This window comes from Symphalangus syndactylus, chromosome 9 (genome assembly GCF_028878055.3).
Source record: "Symphalangus syndactylus isolate Jambi chromosome 9, NHGRI_mSymSyn1-v2.1_pri, whole genome shotgun sequence".
Taxonomy (NCBI): domain Eukaryota; kingdom Metazoa; phylum Chordata; class Mammalia; order Primates; family Hylobatidae; genus Symphalangus; species Symphalangus syndactylus.
Window position 1 is genome coordinate 31,410,739 of NC_072431.2, and position 20,728 is coordinate 31,431,466.

The window sequence follows — 20,728 nt, forward strand, 5'->3', positions numbered from 1 at the left end:
CTTTTGTGATCAAGACAAGGTATAGAGAGTGATCGAACACACAGGCCTATACCTCTGCCACTTTTTGCTCATGCCCTTGGGCCCTGACGGGACCCACAAGGAATTCACCCTGGTCAGCTGTGGTCTCTAGACATAACTACAGATTCAAGAAAAATTAAAAGAATTATAAGAGCTAGGCTGGGCGTGGTGGCTCACGCCTATAATCCCAGCACTTTGGGAGGCTGAGGTGGGTGGATCACAAGGTCAGGAGTTCAAGACCAGCCTGGCCAACATAGTGAAACCCCATCTCTACAAAAAATACAAAAAAATTAGCTGGGCATGGTGGCGGGCGCCTGTAATCTCAGCTAGTCAGGAGGCTGAGGCAGAGAATTGCTCGAACCTGGGAGGCAGAAGTTGCAGTGAGCCGAGATCACACCACTGCACTCTAGCCTGGGCAACAGAGCAAGGCTCTGCCTCAAAAAAAAAAAAAAAAAAAAAGAATTTTAAGAGCTTACATGAATGCTACGGCAAAAAGAAAATCCTTCTTTAAAAAGGGGTATTTTTCTTCTCTCGCCAGGCGTCCTCGTGGAAGTGACATCGTCTTTAACCCCTGTGTGGCAATCCCTGACACACTGCCGTGATGCCCAGGGAAGACAGGGCGATCTGGAAGTCCATCTACTTCCTTAAGATCATCCAACTGTTGGATGATTATCTGAAATGTTTCATCGTGGGAGCAGACAATGTGGGCTCCAAGCAGATGCAGCAGATCCGCATGTCCCTTCGCGGGAAGGCCGTGGTGCTGATGGGCAAGAAGACCATGATGCGCAAGGCTATCCGAGGGCACCTGGAAAACAACCCAGCTCTGGAGAAACTGCTGCCTCATATCCAGGGGAATGTGGGCTTTGTGTTCACCAAGGAGGGCCTCACTGAGATCAGGGACATGTTGCTGGCCAATAAGGTGCCAGCTGCTGCCCGTGCTGGTGCCATTGCCCCATGTGAAGTCACTGTGCCAGCCCAGAACACTGGTCTCGGGCCCTAGAAGACCTCCTTTTTCCAGGCTTTAGGTATCACCACTAAAGTCTCCAGGGGCACCATTGAAATCCTGAGTGATGTGCAGCTGATCAAGACTGGAGACAAAGTGGGAGCCAGCGAAGCCACACTACTGAACATGCTCAACATCTCCCCCTTCTCCTTTGGGCTGGTTGTCCAGCAGGTGTTCGACAATGGCAGCATCTACAACCCTGAAGTGCTTGACATCACAGAGGAAACTGCATTCTCGCTTCCTGGAGGGTGTCCGCAATGTTGCCAGTGTCTGTCTGCAGATTGGCTATCCAACTGTTGCATCAGTACCCCATTCTATCATCAGCAGGTACAAATGAGTCCTGGCCTTGTCTGTGGAGACGGATTACACCTTCCCACTTGCTGAAAAGGTCAAGGCCTTCTTGGCTGATCCATCTGCCTTTGTGTCTGCTGCCCCTGTGGCTGCTGCCACCACGGCTGCTCCTGCTGTTGCTGCAGCCCCAGCTAAGGTTGAAGCCAAGGAAGAGTCGGAGGAGTCGAACGAGGATATGGGATTTGGGCTCTTTGACTAATCACCAAAAAGCAACCAACTTAGCCAACTTTATTTGTGAAACAAGGAAATAAAGGCTTACTTCTTTAAAAAAAAAAAAAGGGGGGTATTTTCCTTTCAAAATATAAATGATAACTAATGGATATCAAGATGTTGCAGGCTGAATAGACCAACTAAATGATAGAGACTGAAAAGGTGATTAAAGATTTAACAATGGAAGGGGACACAACCAGATAGATTCAGCTATATTCTATCTAATCTTTTAAGGCCAGATAATTTTGATGTTATTGAAACTATTTTGGCTCATAGAAAAAAATGGACATCTCTGTGATTCATTTTGTGAAGCCAATATGATTTTAATCTAAACCTATGACTAAAAGGAAGGGGCATATACCAGGCTTGGCTTAGAATATGAGAAAAAATTCTAAAATACTAGTAAATAAAATATAATATTTATCAAAAGAATAATAAGCGATGATCTAAAAAGTTTATTTCAGGAATACAGCTGTGTTCAATATCAGGAAATCTAGCCATATAATCTATGACAACAACAGGTTAAATAAAAAATAATATAATCATATCAATAGATGCTAAAAAGTATCTGATAAAATTTGGCAGCTATTCTTAATTTAAAATAGAGATAGATTTTTAAATTAATTACTTTTTAACTAATTTTAATTAATTTTTAAACTAATTTTAATTTTTTTAACTAATTACCAAATATACTAATAAAACTAATTGAAATATGGTTTAATTAAAATTAGGAACCAGATAAGGATGCTTACTATCAACACTGTTATTTGACAGTGTTAGAAAGTCTTCTAGACTTTCTAGCAAATTATAACATCACAAAATTAAGTAGGTGGTTGAGTCATCGAAAGATAACATATACCTTCCAGTTGGCAATATAATTGTATAAAATTTGAGAGATTTAGTAAGATACCTCTAGAATTAATAAGGAAATAAGCAAATGGGGAAAATAATGTATTCACAATGGAATGATAGCAGTAAGAACTGTAAAATGTTTGTGTATAAGTGTAACAAGAAAGATAACATCTTTACAAATAGCAGATTTATTTATTTATTTATTTATATGAGACAAGGTCTTGCTCTGTTACCCAGGCTGCAGTGCAGTGGCACAATTATGGCTCACTAGAGCCTCAACCTCCTAGGCTTAGTTGATACTCCCACCTCAGCCTCCCAAAGTGCTGGGATTATAGGCATGAGCCACCACTCCCAGCTAAGAACAGAATTTGACACAAAAACTGAACAAAACAGACATACCTCTTTTAAAAAAGTCTTACTATTAAAAAATTGATTATTTCAAAAGTAAATCCAATGCAATTACAAATAGAATAGTAACCTGTGTCTGTGTATGTGTGTGTGTGTGTGTGTATGTATAGAACAAACACAGTTTAAATAAAAGGTAAGTGCTTCAAAGTAGTCAAGGATTTTGTGTGTGTGTGTGTGTGCGTGCATGTGTGTGTGTGTGTGTGTGTGGACAAATTAACAAATAGCAATGATGTGCTTGCCACGTATCAAAAACTACATAGCAAATCAGGATGATATTGACACAAAAATAGCAAGTAAATTGGTAGAGTAGAATGGAGGATCCACAATGGATCCCATTATGGGCCACGTGCAGTGGCTCACACCTGTAATCCCAGCACTTTGGGGGGCTGAGGCGGGTGGATCACCTGAGGTCAGGAGTTCGAGATCAGCCTAGCCAACATGGTGAAACCTCGTCTCTACTAAAAATACAAAAATTAGCCGGGCATGGTGGCGGGTGCCTGTAATCCCAGCTACTCAGGAGGCTGAGGCAGGAGAATCACTTGAACCCGGGAGGTGGAGGTTGCAGTGAGCTGAGATCACATCACTGCAATCCAGCCTGGGCGACAAGAGCGAGACTCCATCTCAAAAAAAATTAAAATAAAATAAAATAAAATAAAATAAACAATATGCCTCGAAAGAAAGGGGATTGACATAGATGCTTTTAGAAAAGAAAGTCCGAAACCAATCATTTCATATTATTAGGTAGATAAGGACAGTCAGCACAAACATTTACGTATCAGTTACTCAAAAATTTAAATCTATGTTTTATTTTGTATGCTGTGCTTAAAGAATTGAGCATTTGTCTAAATCAGCCAACTAAAAGGTCAAAGAGCTTTCCTACAATATTAAAATATATTTTTTAATAGTCCCAAGGATAGTTGTAACCCTGTGCTATGGTTTGAATATTCGTGCCCCCTCCAAAATTCAAGTTGAAACTCAATCCCCAGTGCAACAGTATTAAGTGGTAGGGCCTTTAGGAGGTGATTAAATAATGAGAACAGAGCCCTCATGAATGGAATTAGCAACCTTATAAAAGGGTTGGAGGGAACTAACTAGTCCCTTTTTGCTCTTTCATCCCTTCTGCCATGTGAGAACACAACCTTTCAAGGTGCCATCTTGGAAGCAGAGACTGGGCCCTCACCAGACACGAACGCTGCTAGCACCTTGATCTTGGACTTCCCAGCCTAATAAACTAATATTGAGTCTCACACATAATGGGATCTATTTTTTTGTTTTTATTTTTGTTTTTTGAGATGGAGTCTTGCTCTTGTCATCTAGGCTGGAGCGCAGTGGCCCAATCTCAGCTCACTGCAACCTCCACCTCCAGGGTTCAAGCCATTCTCCTGCTTCAGCCTCCCGAGTAGCTGGGAATTAGACACCTGCCATCACGCCCTGCTAATTTTGGTATTTTTAGTAGAAACGGGGTTTCACCATGTTGGCTAGGCTGGTCTCGAACTCCTGATCTCAGGTGATCCACCTGCCTTGGCCTCCCAAAGTGCTGGGATTACAGATGTGAGCCACTGCGCCTGCCGAATGTTGTTTAATTGTTAACTAAGGCTTATAGCTTTTCTCTTCAGTTACAGTTTCTAACCAAGATGAAATGAACAAATATGGAGCTTATATTTTTCTGATTTTGTAGTTAGAATTATTTTAATATTTCAACATTGAGTATAATTATTAATTAGGCTTCTTATGAATGTTTGAAATTTCTTCCTATCCTTAGCTTACTAACAGTTTTATTTGTTTATTTTTGAGGCAGCGTCTCTGTTGCCCAGGCTGGAATGCAGTGGCATGATCATGGCTCACTGCAGCCTTGATCTCCCTGGCTCAAGCAAATCCACTCACCCCCACCTCAGCCTCCTAAGTAGCTGGGACTATAGGCATGAGCCAACACCCCCCACCTCAGCCTCCTGAGTAGCTAGGACTATAGGCATGAGCTAATTTTTGTATTTTTTTGTAGAGACAACGTCTCATTATGTTGTCCAGGCTGGTCTCGAACTCCCAGGCTTGAGAGATCCTCCCGCTTCAGCCTCCCAAAATGCCGGGACTACAGGTGTGAGCCACCATGCCCCATCCTTAGCTTACTTAAAATTTTAAAATGGAATTAGGTGATGGGCCTTGGTTGTTCATTGTACTATTTTTAAAGATTTTCTGTACATCTGAATATTTTGCAATTAAAAGCTGGAGAAAATTAGATTTATATAATTACAAAGGACATCAAGAAATGCTACAAAAACGCAATTTGATTTTTTGGTGCTGTCAGGAGTCTAGAGCCCCACAATTTGTTTTGGTTACAGTTTGTCACTGTGGGATAAATGATCCATTTAACTATTAAAGAAAAACAAATGTTACAAAAATGTTAAGAGAAGGCAGGGGGCCTGCCATGCCTGTTTGGGTTATAAGCAAACAGTCATTACCATCTGTTGTTTTTCCTTAGGGAGAGCAGAGATGCTGGAGGGGTTGGAGATGGCAGGAAATAGTTAGCTTAGATAAGGAATGTCCTTCTGTAGGAGACCATGCATCTTCTTGTCCTTGATTGTGCTTAAGAGCTCCATAGGTGCTCTCTGTCTAGGATGGTGGAGGCCACCTATGGAGGGTGGCTATTCCTTTGATTGGAGAGAGGAGGCAGCAGAATGGTTCCTCAGATAGACCCAGGGCAACTGCAACTCACAAGACCCTATAGAGTTAGCTGGACAGTGTCCAGCTGCCCTGAAAACAACAGACGGTGCCATGTGGGGATGTAGATTAAGTTCTGTTTGCAGTGGACCTGTTGGCCTCCACAGTTTCTCTCCGTGGATTAGTCTTTGCCTTGCATCTCACCCAGAGCCATTCCATCAGGACTCCGAGCACAAGGCAGGGAGGGACTCTGGAGTTTACAGAGCCCAGCTCTTTATTCTTCTGGGAATGAAGAGTTCATACCAATCTGGCACTTACAAAAGCATGGGCTTGGCCGGGCGCAGTGGCTCACGCCTGTAATCCCAGCATTTTTGGAGGCTGAGGCAGGTGGATAACCTGAGGTCGGGAGTTTGAGACCAGCCTGACCAACATGGAGAAACCCCGTCTCTACTAAAAATACAAAAAATTAGCTGCGGGGGTGCATGACTGTAATCCCGGCTACTTGGGAGGCTGAGGCAGAATTGCTTGAACCCGGGAGGTGAAGGTTGCGGTGAGCTGAGATTGTGTCATTGACCTCCAGCCTGGGCAACAAGAGCGAAACTCCGTCTCAAAACAAACAAACAAACAAACAAACAAAACAAAACAAAAACATGGGCTTTTCCAAGAGATGCAGTCTTTAAGACATAGGGCAGGCACATTTCCATGACACTGAAAAATAATTTGTGCAAAAGATTAGTTGTTGCTGACTATATCCAGGATATTTAGGCAATGGGATAGTTTCCAGAGTGCCACACGCACAGCACCTATGGATACCACCTCCGGATTCTGACCTTAATTTAAATCCTGACTCTCCCATTAATCAGTTGTATAAGTTTGGAAGCAAGTACCTTAATGTCTCGGTGCCTCAGCTTCCTTCTTGGTGGACTGGGTATTACAATAGCACCACCTAGCTCATAGAGTTTGCTTGGAGGTTGAAATAACATATGTAAAACACTTGGAATGGTACACGGTAAGTGTTTAGTAAGTGTTGACTGTTATTATTTTTCTTTTTGCTTTTTGTTTTTATTTTTAGAGATGGAGTCTTTCTTTGTTGCCCAGGCTGGCCTCAAACTCCTGTGCTCAAGTGATCTGCCTGCCTCAGCCTCCTAAGTAGCTGGGATTACAAGTGTGAGCCACCATTCCAGGGTATTATTATTTATTAGCATGATTATATTGTATCCTCTTTGATATGCCCCACACGCTCCTTATTTTCCAATAGCTCAGATACCTTAAACAGGCCCCAACTTACCTCGGGGCTGAGAAGCAGTTACTTACTCTTGGATTTTCCTGGTCACCCAGCTGGAGGGGGTTTCCAGGCTCCCAGGAGCTTCCTGCTTCTCTAGCCCCACCAAAATATTAAATTCTTAGATGAGAGGACTCTGACCCTTGCTTTTGGGTTGTGTTGGTGAGGTAGCAGCTAGTGAATCATCCCATGGATGTGGCCTTGGAGTCTCTCTTCCCGTCCTTTCCTCTTGAGGTAAAGGTGTAACTGTGGATAATGAGATTCATCAAGCGCAGCCACAGGCAGCCCCAGGGGGCCTGCTGGATTATTAGAGCAACATCCCTAACAAAGCCTTGGTACAAGCCATTCTGGGGAGACTTTGTGACTCTGTGTGCATCTAGTGCAGGCCTGGTGTATTTGGATCGCTTCCCAGTTTCTATGGAATTTTGAAACTTGGAATCCCGAGTATGGATCTGCTGAGGGAAGCTCCCCCTCTCTGGAGCGAAGTTGTGGGGATTCTCACGAGGCTCATTACAACCTTAAGATAACAAGGCCCCAGCCACTTCCAAATCCCTTGGCTGTTGATTGCTCTAACTTTAGGACTGGAAGTTTGCCCTTTTTCCCCCAGCTGCAGAGCACAGTAACTTTAGATGAAGTTTAATGAGTCTTGTTGAGGGCCTGAGGAAAATATGGCAGGCAAGGGCTGGGGCCACTGGGCTTATGGCCATGAGCAGGAGCCATGTGCACTGTGCGGTCAAGCTGGGCCAGGAGCTGCAGGGTAATTCCTCCTCTGCCCCTCCACCTCTTTATCCCCTGTGCTCATTGAGCTTGCTCCAGCCATAGAGGCCTTCTTGTTCTTCAAGCACATCACTAGTGCCCATCTCAGAGCCTGGGCCCCCAGCCCTGTGGCCTCTGCTCAGTGTCACCTCCATAGATGAGCTTTTCCTGTCTTCTGTTAAAAAGACCCCCCTCCTTGTTATTCTCTCTTCCCTTACTTTGCTCTACTTTATTCATAGCACTACCTGACGTTTTATTTACATATTTATATTTGTCTTCCCTACTAGAAAGAAAACTCCTTGAGGGCAGAGACTTTGATCTATTTATTGCGGTGCTGTTGTGCCCAGAAAAGTGCTTGGCATAAAATAGGTGCTGAATGAATATTTTTTGATCGGGTTAAAAAAGCAACATGCCTCTTGCCCCGTGGAGTCTGTCACAAATCAAGTAGCCTGTGGGGTAGGGCTGATAAAGACATGGGCACTTTTTGCAGCACTTTGAAGGGGGTTGGGGCATTCTAAACAGGAGAGCCTTCTAAAAATGGAGGCATGAGAAAACCAACGGTGAATTCTAGGCCAATTCCTGTCCTTCTGGGATGACTGGCCTCTCTCTGAGTGCTAGCACCAGCTAACTTAAGATGTTGTCAACAACTTTGATTGTTCCATGAAGACTAGCTTAATATGTTTCCATCCCTGGGCCTCAAGAATGGGCCCTAAATGCCTGGTGTGGTGGCTCACGTCTGTAATCCCAGCACTTTGGGAGGCCAAGGTGGGTGGGTCACCTGATGTCAGGAGTTTAAGACCAGCTTGGCCAACATGGCCACTGATCTTTATTAAAAATAGAAAAATTCCAGCTTACAAGGGATGTGAAGGACCTCTTCAAGGAGAACTACAAACCACTGCTCAATGAAATAAAAGAGGATACAAACAAATGGAAGAACATTCCATGCTCATGGGTTGGAAGAATCAATATCGTGAAAATGGCCATACTGCCCAAGGTAATTTATAGATTCAATGCCATCCCCATCAAGCTACCAATGACTTTCTTCACAGAATTGGAAAAAACTACTTTAAAGTTCATATGGAACCAAAAAAGAGCCCGCATCGCCAAGTCAATCCTAAGCCAAAAGAACAAAGCTGGAGGCATCACGCTACCTGACTTTAAACTATACTACAAGGCTACAGTAACCAAAACAGCATGGTACTGGTACCACAACAGAGACATAGATCAATGGAACAGAACAGAGCCCTCAGAAATGATGCCGCATAGCTACAACTATCTGATCTTTGACAAACCTGACAAAAACAAGAAATGGGGAAAGGATTCTCTATTTAATAAATGGTGCTGGGAAAACTGGCTAGCCATATGTAGAAAGCTGCAACTGGATCCCTTCCTTACACCTTATACAAAAATTAATTCAAGATGGATTAAAGACTTATATGTTAGACCTAAAACCATTAAAATCCTACAAGAAAACCTAGGCAATACCATTCAGGTCATAGGCGTGGGCAAGGACTTCATGTCTAAAACACCAAAAGCAATGGCAACAAAAGCCAAAATCGACAAATGGGATCTCATTAAACTAAAGAGCTTCTGCACAGCAAAAGAAACTATCATCAGAGTGAACAGGCAACCTACACAATGGGAGAAAATTTTTGCAACCTACTCATCTGACAAAGGGCTAATATCCAGAATCTACAATGAACTCAAACAAATTTACAAGAAAAAAACAAACAACCCCATCAAAAAGTGGGCAGAGGACATGAACAGACACTTCTCAAAAGAAGACATTTATGCAGCCAAAAAACACATGAAGAAATGCTCCTCATCACTGGCCATCAGAGAAATGCAAATCAAAACCACAGTGAGATACCATCTCACACCAGTTAGAATGGCCATCATTAAAAAAACAGGAAACAACAGGTGCTGGAGAGGATGTGGAGAAATAGGAACACTTTTACACTGTTGGTGGGACTGTAAACTAGTTCAACCATTGTGGAAGTCAGTGTGGCGATTCCTCAGGGATCTCGAACTAGAAATACCATTTGACCCAGCCATCCCATTACTGGGTATATACCCAAAGGACTATAAATCATGCTGCTATAAAGACACATGCACACGTATGTTTATTGCGGCACTATTCACAATAGCAAAGAGTTGGAACCAACCCAAATGTCCAACAACGATAGACTGGATTAAGAAAATGTGGCACATATACACCATGGAATACTATGCAGCCATAAAAAATGATGAGTTCGTGTCCTTTGTAGGGACATGGATGAAACTGGAAAACATCATTCTCAGTAAACTATCGCAAGGACAAAAAACCAAACACCGCATGTTCTCACTCATAGGTGGGAATTGAACAATGAGAACTCATGGACACAGGAAGGGGAACATCACACTCCGGGGACTGTTGTGGGGTGGGGGGAGGGGGGAGGGACAGCATTAGGAGATATACCTAATGCTAAATGACGAGTTAATGGGTGCAGGAAATCAACATGGCACATGGATACATATGTAACAAAACTGCACATTGTGCACATGTACCCTAAAACCCTAAAGTATAATAAAAAAAAAAAGAAAAAAAAAAAAAAAATAGAAAAATTAGCTGGGCGTGGTGGCGGGGCGCCTGTAATCCCAGCTACTCAGGAAGCTGAGACAGGAGAATCACTTGAACCTGGAAGGCAGAGTTTGCAGTGAGCTGAGATCATGCCACTGCACTCTAGCCTGAGTGACAAGATCGAGACTCTGTCTCAAAAAAAAAAAAAGAAAGAAAGAAAAAGAAAAAGAACGAGCCAGGTGTGGTGGCTCATGCTTATAATACTAGCACTTTGGGAGGCCGAGGCCGATGGATCACCTGAGGTCAGGAGTTCAAGACGAGCCTGGCCAACATGGTAAAACCCCGTCTCTACTAAAAATACAAAAATTAGCTGGGCGTGATGGCAGGTGCCTGTAATCCCAGCTACTTGGGAGACTGAGAAGGGAGAATCGCCTGGACACAGGAGACAGTGATTGCAGTGAGCTGAGACTGCACCAATGCACTCCAGCCTGGGTGGCTGAAAGAGACCCTGTCTCAAAAAAAAAAAAAAAAAAAAAGAGAATGGGTCCTAAGGTGAGATTGTTACCGGAAAGGAGCCCCGATTCAGACCCCCAAGCGAGGGTTTTTAGATCTCACCAAGAAAGAATTCAGGGCAAGTCCATAGAGTAAAGTGAAGACAAGTTTATTAGGAAAGTAAAGGAATAAAAGAATGGCTACTCCATAGACGGGGCCAAGGGCTGCTGGTTGCCCATTTTTATGGTGATTTCTTGATTATATGCTAAACAACAGGAGGATCTCATGCCTCCCCTTTTTAGGCCGCTTAGGGTAACTTCCTGACGTTGCCATCTCATTTGTAAACTGTCATGGCACTGGTAGGAGTGTAATAGTGAGGATGATCAGAGGTCACTCTCATTGCCTTCTTGGTTTTGGTGGGTTTTGGCCGGCGTCTTTACTGCAACCTATTTTATCAGCAAGGTCTTTATGACTGGTATCTTGTGCTGACCTCCTCTAATCCTGTGACTAAGAATGCCTTAACCTACTGGGAATGCAGCCCAGCAGATCTCAGCCTTATTTTATCCAGGCCCTACTCAAGGTGGAGTGGCTCTGGTTCAAACACCTCTGACAAGATGAAGTATGAAGGATGGATGCTCAAGAATATAGATTTGACTTCAGTCAGACAGGGCCAATCCCTGCTTAAAGCACACCTTCCACTTGGGCATCTTCATGCTTTAGCTCTTCCCATTTCTCCTAAAAGGAGTCCTCTTCTCCTCCTCCCCCTTTCTAAGATCCCCCTTTTCAAGATCTAGTTCAAATTCTTCTTTTGTGAAGCCTTCCCAGCCATCATGGGGAAGAACTCCTTTAAGTCTCCCTCCTTCTTCTAAACTCCTTTGCATCTTACTGTTCACAACATTCACAACATTTGGCCACGAATTGTTTTGATACAATTTAAGAAACTAACTCCAAAGTCTGATTTATTTGGTCTACAAAAGTCACCCTTTCCTTTAGTGCGTACAATTACTAGACTCTAAGCCCTCATCATGATCAGCCACTGCAACTTTAGCAGTCTTCTGGTTTCCCTCACATGTAACCATCAGCGAATGCTTACATTTCCTGCAGATCCCTGCTGCTTCTGGGGTTCTGCTGGTCACTTCTGGCTACCTTGTGGTGAGTTTCTCCAACTGCTCCTGTTTTCCCCGCCCCTCGCCATACCAAGTGCGGACCCACCAAAACCAAGATGGCAATGAGAGTGACCTCTGATCATCCTCATGACTACACTCTTACCAATGCCATGACATTATCTGCCGAGTATGTCAGGCCCACTGTAACGCCTGTTTCGTTGAAAGCTTTGGAATAACAGGAGGGGATTGTGTAGGAAAGAGGGAAAAAATCCATTGAAGGAGATATAGGAGATTATTGTTCTTAAAGTCCACCAGCCATTCATCTGGACAGGGTATTTCGTTTTTTCTCTCCCACTGCTCATTCCTCCTTCTGCTGCCACATTATCATGAGACTTATCTTCTGCCATGGAGTGTCTTTGCTCATGTCTGTCACTGTTCCATTTGCTACGACCCCCCTGCCAGGTGCTGGACCCTGATCAGGAGGCCCAGTGAGAAGGGAAAACCCCATGGCGGCCCCAGACTCACTTCTCAAGACACATCCTAACCTGTAGAGATGGATCTCTTCCCACAGTGCAAGCCATCTCAATGTCATGAAGGTGAGCTGTGTAGCTCAGCATGGTCTTTAGCTACTGAGAATATGATTTTGGCTTTACTGCCATAAAGCCATTGAAGTGTTTCTCAAAAACAAACAAACAAACAAATAAACAAAGTCTCCTCCAAAAGTGGAATCAGAAAATTGCTGGTAATTTAAAAAACAACTTTCCCTGGCTTCTTGACATTACATTTTCAAAAATATAGATGCTCAAGCTCATTAAAACAGTCTAGTACATTTTTTTCTCCCTTAAATATGTTGTATTACATCTTACAAAAATTAGCAGGCTCATAAAACATCTGGGAGGAGAATGGTAGTGCCATCCAAGGGAAGGCCGGGGACCTGCCTTTGTCTCTGAAGGCTCACAGTCTGGGGCTGGGTGGGTTGTGTTTTGAGGAGTCATTAACAAAAATATTCTCAAGAGTGACATGTTATTAATTTGGATGAGAAATAAGACTGTTAGACTAAAATGCTCTTCCCAGTGTATTCACAACTCAGCCCTCTTTTCCTTAGTCTGAACCTTGCTGAGATCCCTTTGAGCCTTTGGAAAAGAAAAGTGTCATATTTCATCTCAGTCAGTGGATGTTTAGTCTGGAGAAGTCTCGGGAAACAAGCAGTACTTTGGCAGGGAAAAAACGTCCCCCAGTCAGTCTGCCTGTCAGGGAATAGGCAGTGGTTTGTCCGCTGGATGAGCCCAAAGTTATCCAAAAGAGAGGGACAGCCACTCCCTGGATAAATTCCTTCCTGGAATGGAGCTCCCCCAGGAACTAGGAGGCAATGTCAACAATGAGGTGTGCTTCCCTCCTCTTCCACCAGGAGTCTGCTACCAGCTGAGGAAGGCACCGTAAACATTGCAGAAGGTTACAGATGCCCAAGAGGTGCTGTCAGTAAGTGCTGGGGTACTTGCTAAGAATTTAGAAATGAGGGATATGGATGGTCCCAACTAGGAGGCTCTTAACCTTTTCTGGGTCACAAAGCCGTCTGAAAATTTGACTCTTCCCACCTCCCTCTCAATCTATGTAGACACACAATTTTTTGTATAATTTTGTTTGTTTGTTTGTTTGTTTGTTTATTTATTTATTTATTTATTTAGATGGAGTTTTGCTCTTCTTGCCCAGGCTGGAGTGCAACGGCGCGATCTCAGCTCACTGCAACCTCCACCTCCCGGATTCAAGCGATTGTCCTGCCTCAGCCTCCTGAGTAGCTGGGATTACAGGCATGTGCCACCAAGCCAGGCTAATTTTGTATTTTTAGTAGACATGGGGTTTCTCCATGTTGGTCAGGCTGGTCTCAAACTCCCGACCTCAGGTGATCCGCCCGCCTCGGCCTCCCATTACAGGCATGAGCCACTGTGCCCGGCCTTTTTTGTATAATCGAAGAACAATTCTGAAGCTAGAACACTCTGAAGCTTCTGCTCTAGACTATAAATGCCTGGAGGGCAAGGACTGGATTTGTTCTCTAATGTGTTCCAGCATCTACCAAAAGTGCCTAAGATATAGGAGGTGTCAATGAATGTTTATTAAGTGATAAGATGCAGACGTGCCCGTCAGCCGCTGCAGAGTCCAGGCTGAGGTGTGCAAATGCCAGTGGCATCAGTGTCTCGAGGTGCTTTGAGGCTGGCAGTACTTGCATCCCTGGCACTATTTTTCTTTTTCTTTTGAATTTTTTAATTTTTTTTTTTTTTTTTTTTTTTTGAGATGACGTTTCGCTGTTGTTGCCCAGGCTGGAGAGCAATGGCGTGATATCGGCTCACTGCAACCTCTGCCTCCCAGGTTCAAGGGATTCTCTTGTATCAGCCTCCCGAGTAGCTGGGATTACAGGCACCCACCAACATGCCTGGCTAATTTTTGTGTTTTTAGTAGTGACGGAGTTTCACCATGTTGGCCAGGCTGTTCTTGAACTTCTGACCTCAAGTGATCCACCCTCCTCAGCCTCCCAAAGTGCTGGGATTACAGGCACGAGCCACTGCACCCAGCCCGGCACTATTCTTCTTGACATTTAGGGCCAGGGCTGATGGAATGTGAAACCTTCACTCTCCTAACCCACTGGTCCTGACCTAATCTAGTGAACTGAGATCCAGGACACAGGTGTCGACCTAAAGGACAAAAACTGAGACAAAATTAATATAAGTAGGGAGTTTACTTGGGTCAGATTTCAGGACTACAATTTGGGTGCATAGATTCAGGTTGCCCTGACTATATGCTGAGATTAGTTAGCAGCAGTTACATGTGAGTTTTTAAAGAGGCAGTTCCTAAGTCGTTTGCCAAGAAGTTACATCAAAATATCATAAGCTATTAATTAGCTATACATTGTTCTTTATTTCACAAATGCCAGGAACATGAAGATAATAGGCAAGGCAGCTAGTCAAGACCAAAACACCTTTAAACACTTGCCCCTGGTCATGGAGATGGTGGGGGACAGTGGGCGTGACCGAGGTCCCACACTCATGTCTCCCTGGGCCTGATAAATTTTGCATGCCTCACAGAGCTCAGGCTGCTTTCAGCTGTTTTTCTTTTCTCACAGGGAAGAGATGAGGAATGACACTTTGAAGGTTCTTGCATTGCTACTCAATATTTGCAGTGACTTTGATATCAATTGCGCCTAAATGCCTCTCTGAATTCAGTCATTCAGCTGTGCTGCTTTTACTGAGCATCTTTGGTCTACCGTGTTCCAGAAGGGTGCTTGATGGATGTTGGGGGCTGAGACACCACAACAGCTGGTCTTGGTCACCTCAAGGGTCTCAGCCACCACTAGTCAAGGAGCCAGGGGCCACTGTTGCCATTGGCACTTCTAGAAACCACAAGCCTGCTACTATGCTGTGAGTTCAGACAGGTATGTGACCTTAGAGTAAAATGGACTATATCCCAAAGTATTACAGACATTCATGAAAAAGATCCTCCAATCCACCAATATCACAAGCCCACATGCTCACTGATTTTCCACCCTACCAGGATGGCAGACACACATTGCGCTTAAGGAACTTTGTCTGAGCACAGCTCACCAGTTCAGAGTCCTTCAGCCCTTGTGGTGAGTTCCCTCTTGGGGGCTCCATAATCTTTTCCTGCAACCTAACCTCAGACTACAGGCACTTGCATACATCCGACCTATTTTTATGTCCTTGAATCTAAATGAGGATCAAAGTTCCAGTCCCTTTTTACCCCTGGGAGAATCCTAATTTTTAACCTAATTTGGTATATGCAAATAGATATAAAGGGACTCTTCTTATCTCTATTCACTATGGAAATGGAGGCACTAATGTAAGCAGATGTTCTGATGGGTGGGTTCAGGAAGCATGCCAGTGGTGCCAGGCTGGGGATGGATGTTTTCTGCTCTTCTCAGCCACACTGGAACCCCAATTCTTGCCTAGCCAAAATATGCTGCTAGTCTTGCTTAGTAATAGACACTTAGCCTTAAAAATTTTTTTCCAATGACTTTTCCTTCACTCTCGTGTTTCATAACCTTTTCCTAGTTTTTGGCACTGCTGACATACCTACATCTTGGATTTCTCCTCCCCTGCTTGCTAATCCTGTACCATTGGCTTTCTGTTGGTTTGCTTTCTTACTACTCTTTCTCTTGTTCCCAGTGGTGCCTCCTTCTCCTGCCTTTTAACTGAAGGCTTTCACTGAGGCTCTATTCCCATTTTCTGAGATGAGGGCTCAGCATGTTGCCCAGGCTGGTCTCAAACTCCTGGGCTCAAGGGATCCTCCGGGCACAGTCTCCCCAGTAGCTGGGATTACAGGCATGAACCACAGCACCCGGCCCTTTTTTTCCCTTTTCTACATAGACTTCTCCAGAGCATTAGGTTTCCTACCTGTTTGCTTACTTACTCACCCACTCCTTATTCAGTTTTTTATTGAGTTTCTCTTATGTCTCTGTTATGATATTGGGCACAGGGAATACCACGATGAATAAAATCTAGTTTCTACTTTCAGGGAGTCATATAAATGGATAAGGCATAGCCTGACCCAGTACCTGGCTCTTTCTACTCATGGTCTGGTGGTACTCATTGCCCTCTCTCGAAAGGCTAAGGCTTGATTTTAATCTCACATCTTCCATGAATCCTGTGCCTGTGCCACTAGCTTTCATTGATTTTCTTCTCTATACTGTTCTGGTCAAGACAGCTGGAGTTTTTACCTTCAAAGTTTTGTTACCTTGGGTGATTCATTTGACCTGTGTTGGACTTAACATCCTTCTGTGACATGAGGAGGTTATAGCACTAGGGTCCTTCCATCTTCGAAATTCTATTTCTATGATCATATACAATTGTGGGGAGGGGGACATGGCTAATATAGAACATCAATTATATAGTGGAACTAGTACTTAAAAAAAAGCCAACTTATGAGTGACATCCTCATGAGAGTTGCTAGTACATCATAAAATTGTTGGTTGGGCCTAGAAAATATTCGTCCTTGTTGCCTATTATAATTAGCCAGTTGCCAGACCCATTACCACACTCAATTAAGGGAAGGCAGACATGGGAGTAGCTGGAGTTATAGCAGAATAAGGTTGACAGCCTTAAACTTTCTGGCAGTGTTGTCCTTGTACAGAAATTGTCCAAAGGTCATTGACCTTTATAGTGAATTTGTGCCTTAATCTATAAATTTATGAATGTCACTTATGTTAAATAAATTTCTGTAGAGCTAAAGTTTGTTTGGATCTTAAAAATAACTTTCTGATTAGAAATGAAGCAGGCAGATCACAAACTCAGGAGATCGAGACCATCCTGGCTAACACGGTGAAACCCTGTCTCTACTAAAAATATAAAAAATTAGCCAGGCGTGGTGGCAGGCGCCTGTAGTCCCAGCTGCTCAGGAGGCTGAGGCAGGAGAATGGCATAAACCTGGGAGGCGGAGCTTACAATGAGCCGAGATCGTGCCACTGCACTCCAGCCTGGGCGACAGAGCGAGACTCCATCTCAAAAAAAAAAAAAAAAACACAACAAAACAAAAAACTGAGGCTTACTCAAACTAGTTGACTAAAGTGGTGTGTGTGTGTGTGTGTGTGTGTGTGTGTACGATTGTAGGACGAATGCATCAGGCAGTCTCTCATGGGCATCCAAGAGCAGGAACAAGGCACACAAGAATTGAAACAAGAAAGTCAGCAGCTCAGGCTGCCACCACACTTTCCAGTGGGCCCGTGTTCCCTCAGTCATTACTTGTCTCTGAGTCTAAGTTACTGTTACACTTTTCTTTGAAACAAGGTCTCTCCTATCACTGATGGTTTATTTGCTCCCCTATAACTTCAGCTTAGGAATCACTTTGGTTTGCTATGGCACCTACTTCAGCCCCAACTCTACACAACTTTTCAGAAAAGTACCCACCAGCATCTTACTAATTAGTCTCTGTGTTTGTTAGAGTTCTTATGACTGCAGAAGACCATAATTCAAATGAACTTAAGAAAAACAGAATTTTTTGGCTTGTCCAATCAGAAAGGATATTGTTGGCAGGCCTCAGGCATGACTGAACCAGTCATACACAACACTGTCCAAATTCTATCTCTGTCTCTTAGCTGCATTTCCGTTGGTGTGTTGTCCTCATGAATCCAGACAGCAGAAAGTCTCTCTCCGTGCAGCAGTGGAAGGGCGAGGCTGGGTATGGCTACTGGCAGCTCAGGGTTACATTATGACAGCTTTTGAGCCCAGAGGAGAGAGATTTTCCTAACTCTGCTCCAGCATATGGATTCTAAAGGAGGGATTCCTGGCCTGACTTGGGTTGGATGGTCACTCTTTGGATCAGTCACTGTGGTTGGGTGATGGATATTATAATAGATCGTGTTCCTTTTTGTGAACTTTGACTTTATATTGTGATACTATATAGTTCCATTAGAATCACATGGTTTGTGTAATGGGGAAGGAGCTGCTTCCCAAAAGGGAATGAGGTAGTGGTTAGTAGAAGAAAATAAGAAAGAATGTTTCAAACAACAGGTGTCTACCATAGTTTCTGTGCCTCTTGGTTCAATTTCTTGAGGAAATCTGCTGCGTTTATCCCTGCCTTTGGCTTAGTTTCTCCTGGGTTGTTTGCCTACTGTGACCCAATCAGATGGGTGGCCAACTCATATGTAGGAACGCTGCACTTAAGGATCTGGGTGGGGAACACAATGATTGACCTATCTACCACAATAATATAAAAATAAGAAAGTATAGGCCAGGCGCAGTGGCTCACGCCTGTAATCCCAGCACTTTGGGAGGCCGAGGCGGGTGGATCACAAGGTCAGGAGATCGAGACAATCCTGGCCAAAAGGCTAAACCTCCTCTCTACTAAAAATACAAAAATTAGCTGGGTATGGTGGTGCATGCCTGTGCTCCCAGCAACTCAAGAGGCTGAGGTATGAGAATCACTTGACCCTGGGAGGCAGAGATTACCGTGAGCTGAGATGGCGCCACTGCACTCCAGCCTGGGTGACAGAACGAGACTTGGTCTCAAAAAAAAGAGAAGCTGGGCGTGGTGGCTCACACCTGTAATCCCAGCACTTTGGGAGGCCAAGGTGGGCAGATCGCCTGAGGTTGGGAGTTCGAGACCAGTTCTCCAGAGATGGAGAACCCCATCTCTACTAAAAATACAAAATTAGTCAGGCGTGGTGGTGCATTCCTGTAATTCCACTACTCAGGAGGCTGAGGCAGAAGAATCACTTTGACCCAGGAGGCGGAGATTGTGGTGAGCCGCGATCATGCCATTGCACTCCAGCCTGGGCAACAAGAGTTAAACTCTGTCTCAAAAAAAAAAAAAAAAAAAAGGATGATGTCATGTATACTATTTTGCAACACTCGCTTTTTACTTCATTGTCTATTCTTCTACAACGTTTGTGACTTGAACTAGGGTAATGGGGATGGTGATAAGTGGTTGGATTTGACATATATATAAAGGTAGAGCCAGTGGGATTTGCTAATGAATTGGGTATGAGATGTGAGAAAAAGAAATTGCTGAAATTGTTAGATACTATTGCCTATTCATGGGGGTATATGATGTGAGATTGAAATTAGAAGCTTTTTGGACTAAAATTCATATATACTGAGCAACTTTTGCTTTTCCAGTTAGGCAGTATGGGGATTCCAAAATAATTTTATGAAAAAAATCCCTGTTCCCAAGGAACTTAAAAATCTGCCGAGAAGCTAAATAACCACAAATGAAATGATGAAATATATGGCAATAAAAATGAGTCACACACCACAGCATGACTGAATTTCAAAACTATGAAGTTGAGAAAAAGATGTCAGACACAAAACAAAACCTATTAGATGATTTCATTTATATAAATTTCCAAAACAGGCAAAACTAATCCATGGTGTTAGAAATCAAGATAATGGTTACCGCTGGGATGTGGAGAGGGAGCTTGAGAAGGATTTCTGGGGTACTAGTACCATTCTATTTCTTCACCTGGGTGGTGGTTACATGAGTGTGTTCACTTTATTGATAATTCATTGAGCTTATGATTTGTATACTTTTCTGTACATGTGTTATATTTAAATTTAAAAAGGTTAAAAACCCTCCAGTTCTACCCTGTGGATTCCTGACTCCAAGTGCAAGAAAAGGATATCTAAAGAGGGAGAGCTTAGCTTAGGCTTGAGGAAAAGGGACAAGAGTAGGGCCTAGAGACTAGGTGGTGGAGAAGATGGTCCCAATGATAGGACACTTCAGGCCCGAGTGTGAAGTAAGAAAGTGAGGGCCAGCGTGGGGCGCAGTGAATAGAGTGGCTCAGCTGAAGTGAGAGATGCTCAAGGTGATGTGTAAGACGGAAGCTGAGGCTGGGCGGTAATTCGGGGGAGACTGGGATTAGGGGGTCTTGAGTGCCAGGCTATGCAGTGTGGGACCTTTTGTTTCACATAGTGCAAGGTTACTGAAGCTTTGGCATATTGATCACAGTGTATTAGGATGTTGAAGAGGAGGGTCCTGGGTAAATGGAGTGGTAGGGGTGGATGGAACTGTCACAGTGGGGCTGGAGAGGGGGTGGATGGAGGACTGTATGCTGTGAGGCTGTCTGAGATAGGCCTGGGGGTGTTGATCTTGGCTAGTGTTCTGCCCCCAGTTCTTGTTAGTGTAGATGTTTAGGTTTGCATCCTTTCCTAAGTGGGCCTCAGAGGCATCAGACTCAGGCTTGGTGTTCAGGGACAGCTTTGTAATGTACCCCTGAGGATTGCGCCATGTTTGGATCTTTCTCAGAAAGTGCATGCTCTCACCAGAGCCAATCCCACCCCACCCCTCCCAAGTGGGGTCCAAACATGGGACCCTTCTAGAGTATGCCCCCTTCAGCCCTGACAGTGCAGAGTCTGTTGGCAGCAACGCAAGCCTCAGCGCCCAGCATGGAAGCCTGGGGCAGCTGTGTGGGCAGGATATGCTGGGAGCCAGCCCCCTCTACCTTATTTAGGCAAATGTGAGTATTTCTGAATCCTCCCGCTGAACCCCTTCCAGCTTACTGACTCCTCTGTAGAGTGCAGATGGTGGAGGAC

General features: G+C 44.0%; 1 pseudogene; it reads left to right on the forward strand.

Moving 5' to 3' along the window:
* The first annotated feature begins 604 nt into the window (after positions 1–604).
* LOC134731419 (large ribosomal subunit protein uL10-like) lies at positions 605–1,650 on the forward strand (annotated as a pseudogene).
* Positions 1,651–20,728: the final 19,078 nt, after the last annotated feature.